Below are 12122 nucleotides of genomic sequence, written 5' to 3'. Positions count from 1 at the left end.
ACCCGGGCTGCAGGAGCCCGCAGCCAAGCCCACCGCCCCCAAGCCCCAGCCCCTCCTGGAGCTGGCGCCCCGTGCGGCGGGGGCTGCGCGCGCACCTACGGCCGCGGCACCCCACCCCCACCACCGCGGACCTCTGGCGGCTTTTGCCTGCGAAAGGTGGGGACAGCGGCCCCTGCTGGCATCTTTGGCGAACAGCAGGGAGACGGACCTTTTTCCCTCAAACCATTTTTCTCACCTTTTCTAAATGGTTTGTGGACAATATCTATACTGTTGTCACGAGTGCACTTATTTTATTCTTCATGAGCCCTCATTAGCATGCTTGTGCGTACTTTAGTTGCCTGTATGAAAGGCAAAAAAAAAAAATGGGGGTGGGGGCGGGGGGTCTTATTAGTGACCCTAGCCCCAGTTAGGGAACAGGTACAGTTTCTGATGCATTTATTTAAGGGAACTCGGCCTAAGGGAGACTTAGACCCTGATCTTCCCAGTGTTTTTCTCGGCCGACCCCATAGCTAGTAAATATTGGTCGGAGAACTGCTTGGCCGCCCGCGCCAACCAATTGAGAAGCCCCCTTGGAGGGGGGGGGGGGGTAACGTGCTCCTTTGCGGTCTTTGCGGCCAGCAGGCAGGGAGCGCGCAACGGCCGGGACAGGGGGACGTCGTGTAGCCCGCCCAGTGGGCACAAGCCTTGGAACTGCAGGACTTTGGGGCTACTGAACTTTCAAGCATTCTCCTCGTGATGGTAACACAAAAGCGCCTTGGAAGAAGTTGCGATTTAGTTATTCCATGAAGCTGTTGGATACTCTTTGGAATTGTGTGTTATTTCCGAAGTTTACATAATTATTTCTAAGAACAGTGTACCTACTTTCTAAGTTTAAAAGCAGATCGTCGCTACCAGCCTTCCTTGCACTATAGTTAATTTGCTTACTTGCTCGCTTCGGCAGCACATATACTAATTTGCTTACTTAACATGCTTTATTAAGGTGTGTTGAATGTACGTTAACTAATAGCTGAGTTCATATCGTCGAAGTGTATTTTTAAGTGTACCGGTTTCTATCCAACTCATCTGGGTGCACAGAGCGTCCGTCACTTCTGGAACTTACCTCTTGATATAGTAATCAGAAAGGCTCGCCATTCACTTACCCTCATCCTTTAAAACTTTTCCATTTAAAAAAATCGATGAACAAATCCTTTCTTGTAACTTGCTCCTGCACTACGTCTATTTTTATGTATTTTTTTGATTTGACAGGGCTCGGCAATGCTGTCCGAGATTTCCCCCTCCCCCCGCAAGAGCAAATGCGGGGGTGGGGGAGGCACAGGCTGGGCTTCTGCGGGTGTCGCCCCCGCGGGGACCTCCGCCGAACGCGCCGCGGGCGGGCAATAGTGGTGGAAGGAAGCGGCGCTGACCAGTCGCTCCGAGGCTCCACCTGCGGCCACAGCGCGTAGTTTCTCCCTCTCTCCGCCTCGCTCGCTCGGGTTCACACACAGAGACCGCAGCCCTCCTTCGGGTCGGAGAAGACGCCAGCCAAAGTAGGCGGGGTTGCAGGAGGAGAGTCCGCTTTGCGCAATCCAGTCCGGGACTTGGCTCCGCCCTGGAGCGGCGGCCTCTCCGGTGACAGAGGAGTAGTGAGCGGCACGGGGTGAGGCTGCAGCCAACTCCGCTCCCCGCGCACTCGGCTGCCCAGGCGCTCCAGACGCAGCAGCAGCGCTTCTCCGCGGGGCCGACCGCCCGCGATGCCCGCTTAGGAGCGGCGGTAGCGGCCAGCACCGCCACACCCGCGGCGTAGCGCTCCCGGTCGTGGAGCGGGGCTAGAGCGCGCACCCCTGCCCCAGCCCCCACCCCGCCCCCCACCCTGAAATGACTTGTTAATCGGCGCAAACACCACCGAAGGGACTCGCCGGAGTGGAATCCAAGTGGAATTTGGATTTGGAGAAGAGTTTCTTGAACATTTCCTCCTTTCTTGTTGGTTTTTTTCTTTCTTTTTCATCTCCCCTTCTCCGCCTGTCATTGGAAATGAATACGGCGCGTTTGCATCCCAGAAAGTAGTCGCTGCGACTATAACCATACAGAGACAAGCACCCATGTAGGAATGACAAAGGCTTGCGAAGCAGAGAGCGCAGCTCGCGGCCCGGAGAGATCCCCTCGATAATGGATTACTAAATGGGATACACGCTGTACCAGTCCGCTCCGAGCCCCGGCCGCCTGCCCGTCGATGCACCGAAAAGGTACGGCTGGGGCGCCCTGGTGCGCCCCACCTCCCGGGCGGTTCCGCTGCCTCCTGAGGGTCCCGGGGCCGCGGTCCGCACACCCTGTCTCGGCTTTGTGGTGCTTGCGTTTTATTTTGTCTTGCGTCTGTCTTCCGAGCGTTGCCCGGCCCTGGGGGAGCAGTCGCGAGCCCTGTCCGCCGCTCCTCTCCGCCCTGCGCCCCAGAGACCTCGGGGCCCCGCGTTGTGAGCTTCCCCACTCGCGTCGCGCACACGCCAGGCGCCGCCCGGGACCCCAGCCGCGCGGATAGCTCCCTGGCCCTGGGAGGTGTGTGCAGTACCCCTGGGGGCTCGTCCTCACTTTCGTTCCAGCAGGCAGCAGAGAGGCCAAGAAAGGGTGAGATTCTCGGAAGCGCCCCGGTCCTGGTGCGAAGGCAGGGGGAAGGGGTTCTACCCTCGAGGGCTGGAGGAGGTTCGGTCCAAGAGCGCTGTTTTCTCTCGACACTAGGTTTGGGTTCGAGGTGGGAGGAGGGGTTCCACAGACACGGGGAGATTGGGGGGTGGGGGAAGCAAAGAGAGTCTTTTGTTGTCGGCGCGGGGTCTGGGCTGGGTTCAGTGGAGTGCGGGAAACTTGTAATGGCCCTGGCACCCGCGCACCCTGCCCCTTGGTGACATCCCGGCTCCCGCGGCCGCTGGGCACCAGAGGTTCCGGGCTTTGTTCGCTCGAATGAGTGGCCTCCTCCCGGTGTGGCGCGGCTTCCCCGCCCTGGGTCCTATTCCCCGCCGCAGCTCCCTCCTGGGCGGCGAAGACAGCATCTGTGGCGTCTGCGTCCCCCTCGGGCACCGAGCCCCTTGCCGGGGGCTGGCGCCCGCTGCGCCCTCTTCCAAACACTACGGGGTCCCTCTTTGGAAAGGAGGTGTCCCCAGAGGGGGAAGGGTGGGAAGACCTGGCTAGAAATGGCTCAGTACTTGCTAACCGGACGAGACCTCTGCAGGGGCCCGGGGTTCTCGATTGTCCGGACTACTTGCTGCGTCTAGAGCGCTGCCTCGCTGGCAGTGGGGCGCTCCGCCGCCAACCCAGCCCGACAGCGCCCACCCAGTCTGCATGACCCCGCTGGGATGGGACGTGTCTTTCCCCCCTCCCCCAGATGCCCTGCTTTTTTTCTGGGCTCCCCACCGTATTACACGGCGCATAGCAGGATCCCGTAGTCCGTTCCCTCCTTCCAGGACCGGAACGGTACAGGGGGAGCCAGGGAGCAGTCCTAGACTTGTGGGTATCGGGAAAGGAAACAGGATTCCGCTGTCTTTCCCGCTCCCTCGCCGCCGCCACCCCTCCACCCAGCGTCTCCTCCTCTTTTTTTATTTTTTTATTTTTCCTGCACGGGGTCACTCGACCAGGCACTTCTGGAAAGTTTCTCTGAAGGCCAGGGATGGGGGGGGGGGGGGAGCACGACCGATTTCGGGCTCAGCACGTGCAACCCGCGGGAAAACGAACCCCCAGGAAGGTGGACAGACCGCCCAGGTTATGGCTAGGAGGCAGGAGCCAGGAGCCAGCCCCTCGGAGAGTGGCACCCAGACCGATGGTCAGCTTGGTTGGGGTCGCGGTGCGGCACTTGCTGGACTGGTCTCTCAAGCAGTCGAACAAGGGGTGGGCGTGGGGAGGGGCGAGAAGGGGAAGTTTCCCAGCAGGACTCGGAAGCTGGGTCCAGCCACTGTGGACAGAGGCTGGCGCGCGGGTGCGTGTGGACACCGGCCGGGGATCGCTGGCCCCAAGCGCAGCATCTCCAGTGTCCTGCACCCCGCTCGCCGTTTTCCAGCCGGCGGGTGTTCAGCGAGGAGCAGAGCCGGGAGTCAGGTGTGCGTGGAGCCACGGAGGCCCCGCGGTTTTCGCAGCCAGGGCAAGCACTGCCGAGGGACCTCCCCCTGCCTGTATTGCAAGGAGCAGCCCCTCCGGCCAGTCCGCGTTGGTCCTTGGGAGAAAAGCGGTTTAGTGAATGTGGTGACCAGAGACGATCACGGTGGGATGGTGGGATCGCGCTCTGCTTGGACTGGATGGAAATCAAGTAGCAGCTGAGTGTGATCCATGAAAGGTTGCAAACACAGGCGTGTGAACACACACACATACAGACACAGACTCTCTCACATGTACGCCCAACTTTCTTTGCCTCCGATCTGAAAAGACATTTAACCCAGTGGCAGTGTCCTGCCAGCAGGTCTCAGGAAAGCTATTTAATGCCCCCCAGCGCTGACTCTTAAGTCTTTCCGGGTAGGAAGGTCGAGTGCTTTTGCCTTGCCTTTCTCTAATCCTGATAATTGTCTGGTCTTCTTTCAACATACCTCTTGGGCATTAAGTCCACAGACTGCCACTCTGATGACAATGAGACGATTGTTGGTTCCAGATAATATGAATCTTTATTAAAATATTTTTTCCCCCAAAGTAAAGGTGCTGGTACATATTTCTGAATGGAACATCTGATTTTTCACAGCCTTTCCAAATGACTACAGAGGTCAAGATTGCAAGTATTTTGTATGGTTTTTTAATACCCTGTTTAGTCTGCATGGAGCAGTTTTTATAGTAAGCTTTGATTAAACTACTCCAGGCATCAAAGTTAATTATTAACCTAACCTTAAATACAGTGGCAATACTATGTGTCTCCACCTATTAACCCAAACTATCTGTTAAAAAATAATTGCACTATTTGAATTTGGCTTACCCATGCTTGTTTATATGGTAACTTTTATTTGACTCTTGAGTAACCACTACCCTCTATTATTATTTTGGTTTTAGGACCTTCTTAAATGAGGTGCTTTGCAAGTCAATCTGAAAGCAGAAATGAATAACCATCAGATTTAAACCTTTTTTTGTGTCAGGCATTCTGGTTCATTTTTCTAATTTGCACTGTTTGATGGCAATCTTCCCTAAGTGTTCTGTTTTGCGGTTATTACCCTTTAGAGATGGGCCACCCTCTCATGATGCATTTAATGTTCAACAGACACCTAAGATCATTATCTCAGGGGCTACCTGCAGAGTATACTCATTGGATAAAACCATCTAAGTTTAAATAAGTAAGAACCAGTATAGATAGCCTCCAACTAATAAAAAAATTAAAAAAAATAAAAATAAAAAAAAAAAAAAGAATTAGAGCACAAAAAAAAAAAAAAAAAAAGAACCAGTATAGAAACTCAAGTAAATGTTGAATGAGTAAAGGAAAGAAGCAGTCCCAGATGGGTCACATGTCTCCTCTTGAAGGAGACCTGGGCACGTTTTTTTCCCTGCAGTTAAAATGAAAAAAAAAAAAAAAAAATCTGTGCCTTTAAGTAAGTGGTTATAATAAAGTGGCAGTAAGTGCAACTCTTTATTTACACACACAGACACACACACACACAAACATACACCCCTCAAGTTCTTTCAAAGTCTAGTGACTGCTTTTCCCATCATTAAAAAAATATAGCATTTGCATTTCGAGGAGGTGGATAACTTCGCCAGCCAAGTGTGTTGAATCAGAAGGATGGCAAGAATTAGGAAGACTGTTATCATCATTGAATACAAATAAGACACCCAAATTAAGAACTTGTATTAAATTCAGAATAAATCTTCCTGCTTTTAAAGGCAAATGGGTAGTTGCATTCCTTTATGAAATGGAAGGAAAAATACTGTTTTGGACAAGGAGGTAAGTCAGATACTTAAGGTTGTGTACACAGTGCTTCAGCTCTCTTCTGAGCAGGACAAAAGAGTAATGATGGGAGAAAAAGTTTTTTTTAGAACTAGATTGCCAAGAGCTAATATATTCTCCCATCATATTTGTTTGCAGAAAGGAATCACAGAACAAGCCAAACTAATTGCAAATGCTTTAATTAGGCATCTGCCATTTGCAGCAGTAGAAAGTCTAGGAAAGTCTACACAAATCCCTGCACTGCCTCCCGCCCTCCACACACACTTTAAGTTCATTGCCCTCCTCCCAGAGTGTTCCTGGGTATTCACATCTCCAGGGGAAGCCTGGAAGCCTCCTGTTGGGACCTCCCAGTGTCCCCCACTCTCTTGGGGTGCCCTGGAGCCAAGTTGTCTCTGAGAGATTTCTATTCCAGAGTGAAGGCTTTTCTCCTCTGCCTTAAAATGTGCTGCAAGAGCAACTGAGCTATTTCTCTACTGGCAACCACACAGCTGCCTCTTGGGGATATGGGAAGGTAGGGAAGGCAGGGAGGCATTTAATCCCTTTGAAATGGGTGAGTAAGATGTCATACCACACAAACCTCAACGGGGGAAGGGAGTTGAGGATACTTCTTAGCCTGAGACTATTACAGTATAGTTTATACACAAGGGTAGGGTATCTTGCCTTGCGAAGCAGATGAGTGCTTGCAAAACCTTTTTATTAGAGTAATTCTGATTACACTAATGGAGAATGTCATATACAACTATCAATACTCTGATCTTTCCCAAATAACCCCTTCAGCACAGATCTTTCTCCTCCACATATGCCTTTCTTGTCATCTTCTCCATCTTGGTAAATGGCAGTTCTAGCCTCTGAGTTGCTTAGGCCAAAAAACTCAAGAGTTATCCTTGACTGTCCTCTCTCTGATGTCTTCACCTGTTCTTACCGCCATGTTGTTGGCCCCACCTGCAGAGAGCATACAGACCCCTTCCAGGTCTTCCACCTCAGTGGCCCTCGCACTGGCCAAACCCCTGTCTCCACCTGCCTGCTGGGGGATCTGCCGGGCTAGCCTCCCGGCTAGTCTCCCACCTTTGGTCTATGTCCCCTACAGTCTTTTCTCAACACAGCAGCCAAAGTGACATATATTTTTTAAAGCAAAATCTCATGGGGTTATGTGTTTTCAGATGCTTTCCCATCTTATTCCATCAAAGCCAGAGTCCTTCCTATGGTCTTTGTGGACCCACATGACCTGCACTGGGGCCGCCGCCTTTCTGACCTCCACTCTTCCTTGGGGTCACTTGAGCATGCCCCCTCCCAATCCGACCCTTTGCAGGGTCTTGCCCTTTTAAGGCTTGGGGCATGCCTTTGCCCAGAGAGCTGTAGAATTTGCTTCTCCTCTCCTCCTGCAGGTTCTCTACTTACATGTCGCTGTCTCAGTGAAGCCTTTCCTTATCATCTTTCTTACTTCACCATTTTCCCCCCAACACTCCCTATCCCGGTGGACAGCCTCAGGGTTTTTTTGTTTTTTCCTCAGGACTTTTCACATCTTGACAGACTGTCGGTTGTCCCCATTTATTTTCTGTCTTCCCCTAGGACATAACGCCATGAGGGTAGACATTCTCATGTCTCACTGCTGTCTCCAGCACCTACACCTGTGCCTGTCACATCACAGGCCTTTCATAACAAGTACTTGTTGAATGAATGAAGAGGGAATCGTTTTGTGAACAGCCAATCTTGGTCTCTTTCGCCTGCCCCTGTTTCTGTGTGGCCAGCACATGAGACATCTCTCTGCCTTGATGAATGTGTGCGTGTGTGTGTGTGTGTGTGTATAACACTGTCTTCCATGGACACAGGTGATGAGTCTTATACACCATCAGTGGAGCATCCCTTCGAGGTTGTTTTCCCAGTCTTGGTGATGGATTGGAGCCTGCCCGTTCCCACACTCGTGCCCATCAGTCCCCGTTCTGTAGTTCAGAGCGCACATCTGTGGGACACCTGGTTGACACTGGAGGGACTGTGAGTTAGGTAGAATCAACCTTCCAAAAAAATGGAGCTGAGAAGACAGCCAGCACTTATGGGGCTTGAGCTTTTGACCTTTGACTCATTTGTTCTGCATTCTAACCGCTGGCCACAGAAGCTTCTTGCCTTTTAGGAGTTTGCTCAGAGTCGTTTTTAAAATTCAACTTTCCACCAGGAGGAATAAGCATGCCCATTAACTCGCATTTCTTCCCGGTCCCAGTGCAGTGATGACTATTGTTGAAGATCCTGTGCTTGAAGTCAGATGACCTGAGTTCCAGACTCATTACCACGGACAAGCCCCTTAACTCTTCTGAAGGTCAATATTTTAAATTAAAACTGTAAAGAGTAAAAATGTATGCTTCCTATCTAGTAGAAGTACAGAGAGAATAATACAGAATCATGAATGTGATTGTATTTGGTAAAATATAAAATGCACTGTGGTTTGACAAGTTTGACGCTAACTCCCTTCTCACCTCCAGAGACCCCAGGCCTAGCAGAGACCCTGCTTCATTGTCTTTTATAGAACAAAAGAAAGATTATACCCTGCGTATATCATTTTAATGTTAACCACATGATGAAATAAATAAGGTCCTCAGGCTCACTGAAAACAATCTAGGTAGTGTATGGATGGCAAATTTATGAATCAGATGCCAACCGTTTCAACTAGTGATTGTTTTCAATGTGATCATTAAATTAGGCAAGATCATAGGAGTGTCACTCTGCCAGACATTATTTTTTTGTAAAGTAAGGGCATTTTTTTTTGCTCAGGTAAGTTTCAAATGGTTCACATCAATGAAAGCATTGGGACCTCCCTGGCGGTTCAGTGGTTAAGATTCCTTGTTGCCAGTGTCGGGGGTGGGGTGGAGTGGGGCATGGGTTCCATCCCTGATCAGGGAGCTAAGATGCCACAGGCTATGAGGCACCACCAAAAGATAAACAAACAAAATTACAGACAAAATAAAATGAAAGCATTAATGTAGAACAGACACGCCAGGGTAAAGTTTTGATCTCTGCTATATACTACTATCTTCCCCATCAAATGCAGGGCAAATTCATTAGGTTTTGTGGCATATAGTTTCTAAAAATGTGGAAGGACTGTAGACAGCTTGGGAGGTGATGCAGAGGTCACAGTCTTAGGCAGACACAACACAGATTTGCATCCCTTTTTTTTTTTTTTTTTTGCCATTTACAAACAGCCGTGACTTTGAGGAAGTTACATCTCTGTCTCAGTTTCCATTTGTCAATGCTGGTGGTATTACAGTTGTTGAGGAGAGGAAATACGACAACATCTGTAAGATTCATGGCACAATGCCTGACACACTACACACACTCATTAAATATGAGGTGTTATTTTTATTTGGGTGACAGCTGTCATGGAGAGTGCCCTGGTGGGGAGAGGACCAAAGGAAATGGCCTTTCACGTCTGCAACATGAAGAGAGGATGCAAAGGAAATGACCTTTTGACTGGAAAGGAACATTCACACCATAAGCTGGCCACGATGTCAGGGGTTCTAAGCAGAGGAGTGTGTGAAAGGGTCACTTGCGTGAGAAGAGGAGCTGGGATCCTTTTCCTAACTTTGGAAGTGGAAGCATCACACCCAAAACAGGGAAGAAGAAAACACTATACAAGTAAAACAACAGCAAACAGCTAAGGATTGTATATCAACTAAGTACCCAAAGGACAGTTGTTTTTAAAAAATTATAGCTTTCACTTACTAACATTGTGAAAGTAAAATACACAGCCTGTATCCACGAAGGAATCTGAGAGCACCCACATTTAGAATCTGAGAGCTGCCCATAATGACCATTCAGGGGTGAGCTGAATTGACCCCAAGGACCACATACGTGTCCCAGAGGAGATGCTTGGCTGTCAGTCAGCTCCTCCAGGAAGCTATGGCGGGGATCTGCATGAGTTTCTTCATGGTGGACATATACTTGCCAGATCCCTCTTCCATGGCCAAATCTGACATAGTGACAGCTTGGGAGTGCCTGAATCTCCATGCAGAAGCAAACCACTACTTTCCCACGAGGTGGCGCAGTGGTAAAGAATCCACCTGCCAATGCAAGAGACGCAGGTTTGATCCCTGGGTCGGGAAGATCCCTTGGAGAAGGAAATGGCAACCCACCCCAGTATTCTTGCCTGGGAAATCCCATGGACAAAGGAGCCTGGCAGGCTATAGTCTACGGGGTCGCAAAGAGTTGGACACGACTTAGCGACTGTGCATACCTTCCCCACCAAATGCAGGAAATAGTCAGCTGACCCCAGTGGAGACACTGATTACTCAACTGCTGATACGCTGTTACACAACCTTAAATTTGATTCCAACGATAGCCATAGATGTCCTTATCAGTGAGAAGACTCTGACTCTTCAAGAGCATAGCAAAAGGGGCAGTAAATTGTTATTATCACTCCAGTTCCCTGAAGGAGTAAGAATCCCTCCACAGCTTAGAATTACAGTTATTTTCATCTAGGACAAAATTTTTCTCTTAAATTTTGTAAGTGGAAAGAGGATGTACAGAGAGCAGAATAAATTAGCAATCCACAGGCCCCAAAGACTGAAGGACCAGCTCCCACGGAGCAGCCCGTGCGATGACTGGTGCTTTGAAAGTAGTGTTAGTAATAGATGTTTCCACATACAGCCTTCAGACCCGAGGCTTTCATTTAGTATGACTCAGCACTTTCTAGTGGTTTCCAACCAACCTATAATTGCCATCTGCAGAAACTTTAATGCAAAGAACCCAAGCCAATTTGAAAACCTTCGCTGATGAATTTCTGAAATTGATGTTATCTATCCTGCTCTTATCCCTTCTGCCCTCACACGTGTTTAAGACCAAGCCTTTGGCCATCGTTTGATTTGAAGCATTTATAAAAGGGAACAGCATCTGGTATCGAAACACAAAGAAAACACACCACTGGAAAATAAGCTTTTGAGGGACTGGGAAATAAAGAATCTATTAATTATGGTTTCATGTTATATGAGAGTTTTAAACAAGCTGTCTGTGGATCCATTCTTTTTTTCCTTTTTCCTATTCCTGAGTCTTTTTTTCAGGAGCATATTCAATCTTTTCATTAATATTGCAGTGATTCCAGTGCTCCCCCGACTCCTGCCCCCAGACTCTTACTGCCCTTGAATGAGGAAACTAAGAGAATACTGATGGAGCTGGTGAATGGAAAGGTTCCTTTCCTGAAAATGGAATGCTTTATGAAAAAATTGCACTCTGTAAAAGACACTCACAACAGTCCAGCGACTGTCTCTCCTTTTTACCCCGAGAGCCACTTGACTTCATTCACGTATTTTGGTGTATGAATGCGTTTGTTCTTAGGCCTCAGAAACCCAGGTGGAAAACCAGCCTATAAAGCCTTGCATTATTCTAAAAATGTGAGCTCTGAGTTACTTTAAGAACATTCTCTGTAGAGTGAGCACTAAATAGAAAACAAACTGTTTACAGCATTCTAAACTGGAGTCTCCGTAGCAGGATGGCAGTTGGGTGGATTTTTATAAATACTCGTTAATGGTTTCCAAGATGGATTCTGTGCTAATTCTTCTCACATCATGAATGATGGCCCTAGCTAGACACTGTTGCTGAGATCTTCATCTATTAATCATGGAGGCTGCTTTCTTATTCGGTTGCCATAGTTTCAGGGCCTCAGATAGTGTTGGGGTGTCTTGGGAAAGGTTTGAGATAGACTAGGCTTGCGAGCCTCGCAGTGATTTTGGCAGCCATGGTCTTCTGAAAGCACTGAAAACAACTTCTCGTATAATTCAGCATTGGATTAAAAGAGGCAACTTCTGAGAGTGTCTCTCTGGACCTTGTTATGCGCGCATCCAGCTGATATTTACTCCAGGATCTGTCTTTCACTCAGTCTTGCTGGTAAAAAATTACGGTCCAGGGGCTGGTGTCACTTTCATCCTTGGACAAGCCATAGGGTGTGAACCCTTCGTTAGGCTGCTCCTACCCATGGAGGTAAATGAGGCCAGTCCTGACTTGACTCACATTTCAGTCCCATAATTGGGTTTTGGCTCTGCAGATGGCTAACTAAATAAAGTGACCTCAGGAGTGTTGTATGTTGTGCTTTAGTAAGGCCATGGAAACACTTGGTGCTTTCCTTCAGGTTTCACCTTAATTTTTCCAGGTTCGACACACATTACTGAAGGGCTAGGGACCATTTGACTGTGTTTTGCAACACTGGCCCAGAGGTCTACTGCTTTGCCAGTTCTTGAGTGTTAGAGCGATTTTTTTTCTTCCTATA

At 49.1% G+C, this 12122-nt stretch overlaps 1 protein-coding gene across 3 annotated transcripts in view; it reads left to right on the top strand.

Annotated features, from left to right (window-relative positions):
- The first annotated feature begins 1506 nt into the window (after nt 1-1506).
- The window catches only part of SEMA6A (semaphorin 6A), a 129548-nt gene continuing 118932 nt past the window's right edge, over nt 1507-12122 (top strand). For 2 of the 3 annotated variants that reach the window (XM_043465854.1, XM_043465851.1), the window contains exon 1: nt 1547-2222. The gene's annotated coding sequence lies outside the window, so the exon portion shown is untranslated. Of the gene's footprint in view, nt 2223-12122 lie in introns of all 3 variants that reach the window. The other variant, XM_043465853.1, reaches the window with a different exon arrangement.

Source organism: Cervus canadensis, chromosome 4 (assembly GCF_019320065.1).
Source record: "Cervus canadensis isolate Bull #8, Minnesota chromosome 4, ASM1932006v1, whole genome shotgun sequence".
In the NCBI taxonomy this organism is placed as follows: domain Eukaryota; kingdom Metazoa; phylum Chordata; class Mammalia; order Artiodactyla; family Cervidae; genus Cervus; species Cervus canadensis.
The sequence above is the reverse complement of the archived record's forward strand: the minus strand, read 5'-3'. Positions and strand labels throughout refer to the sequence as shown.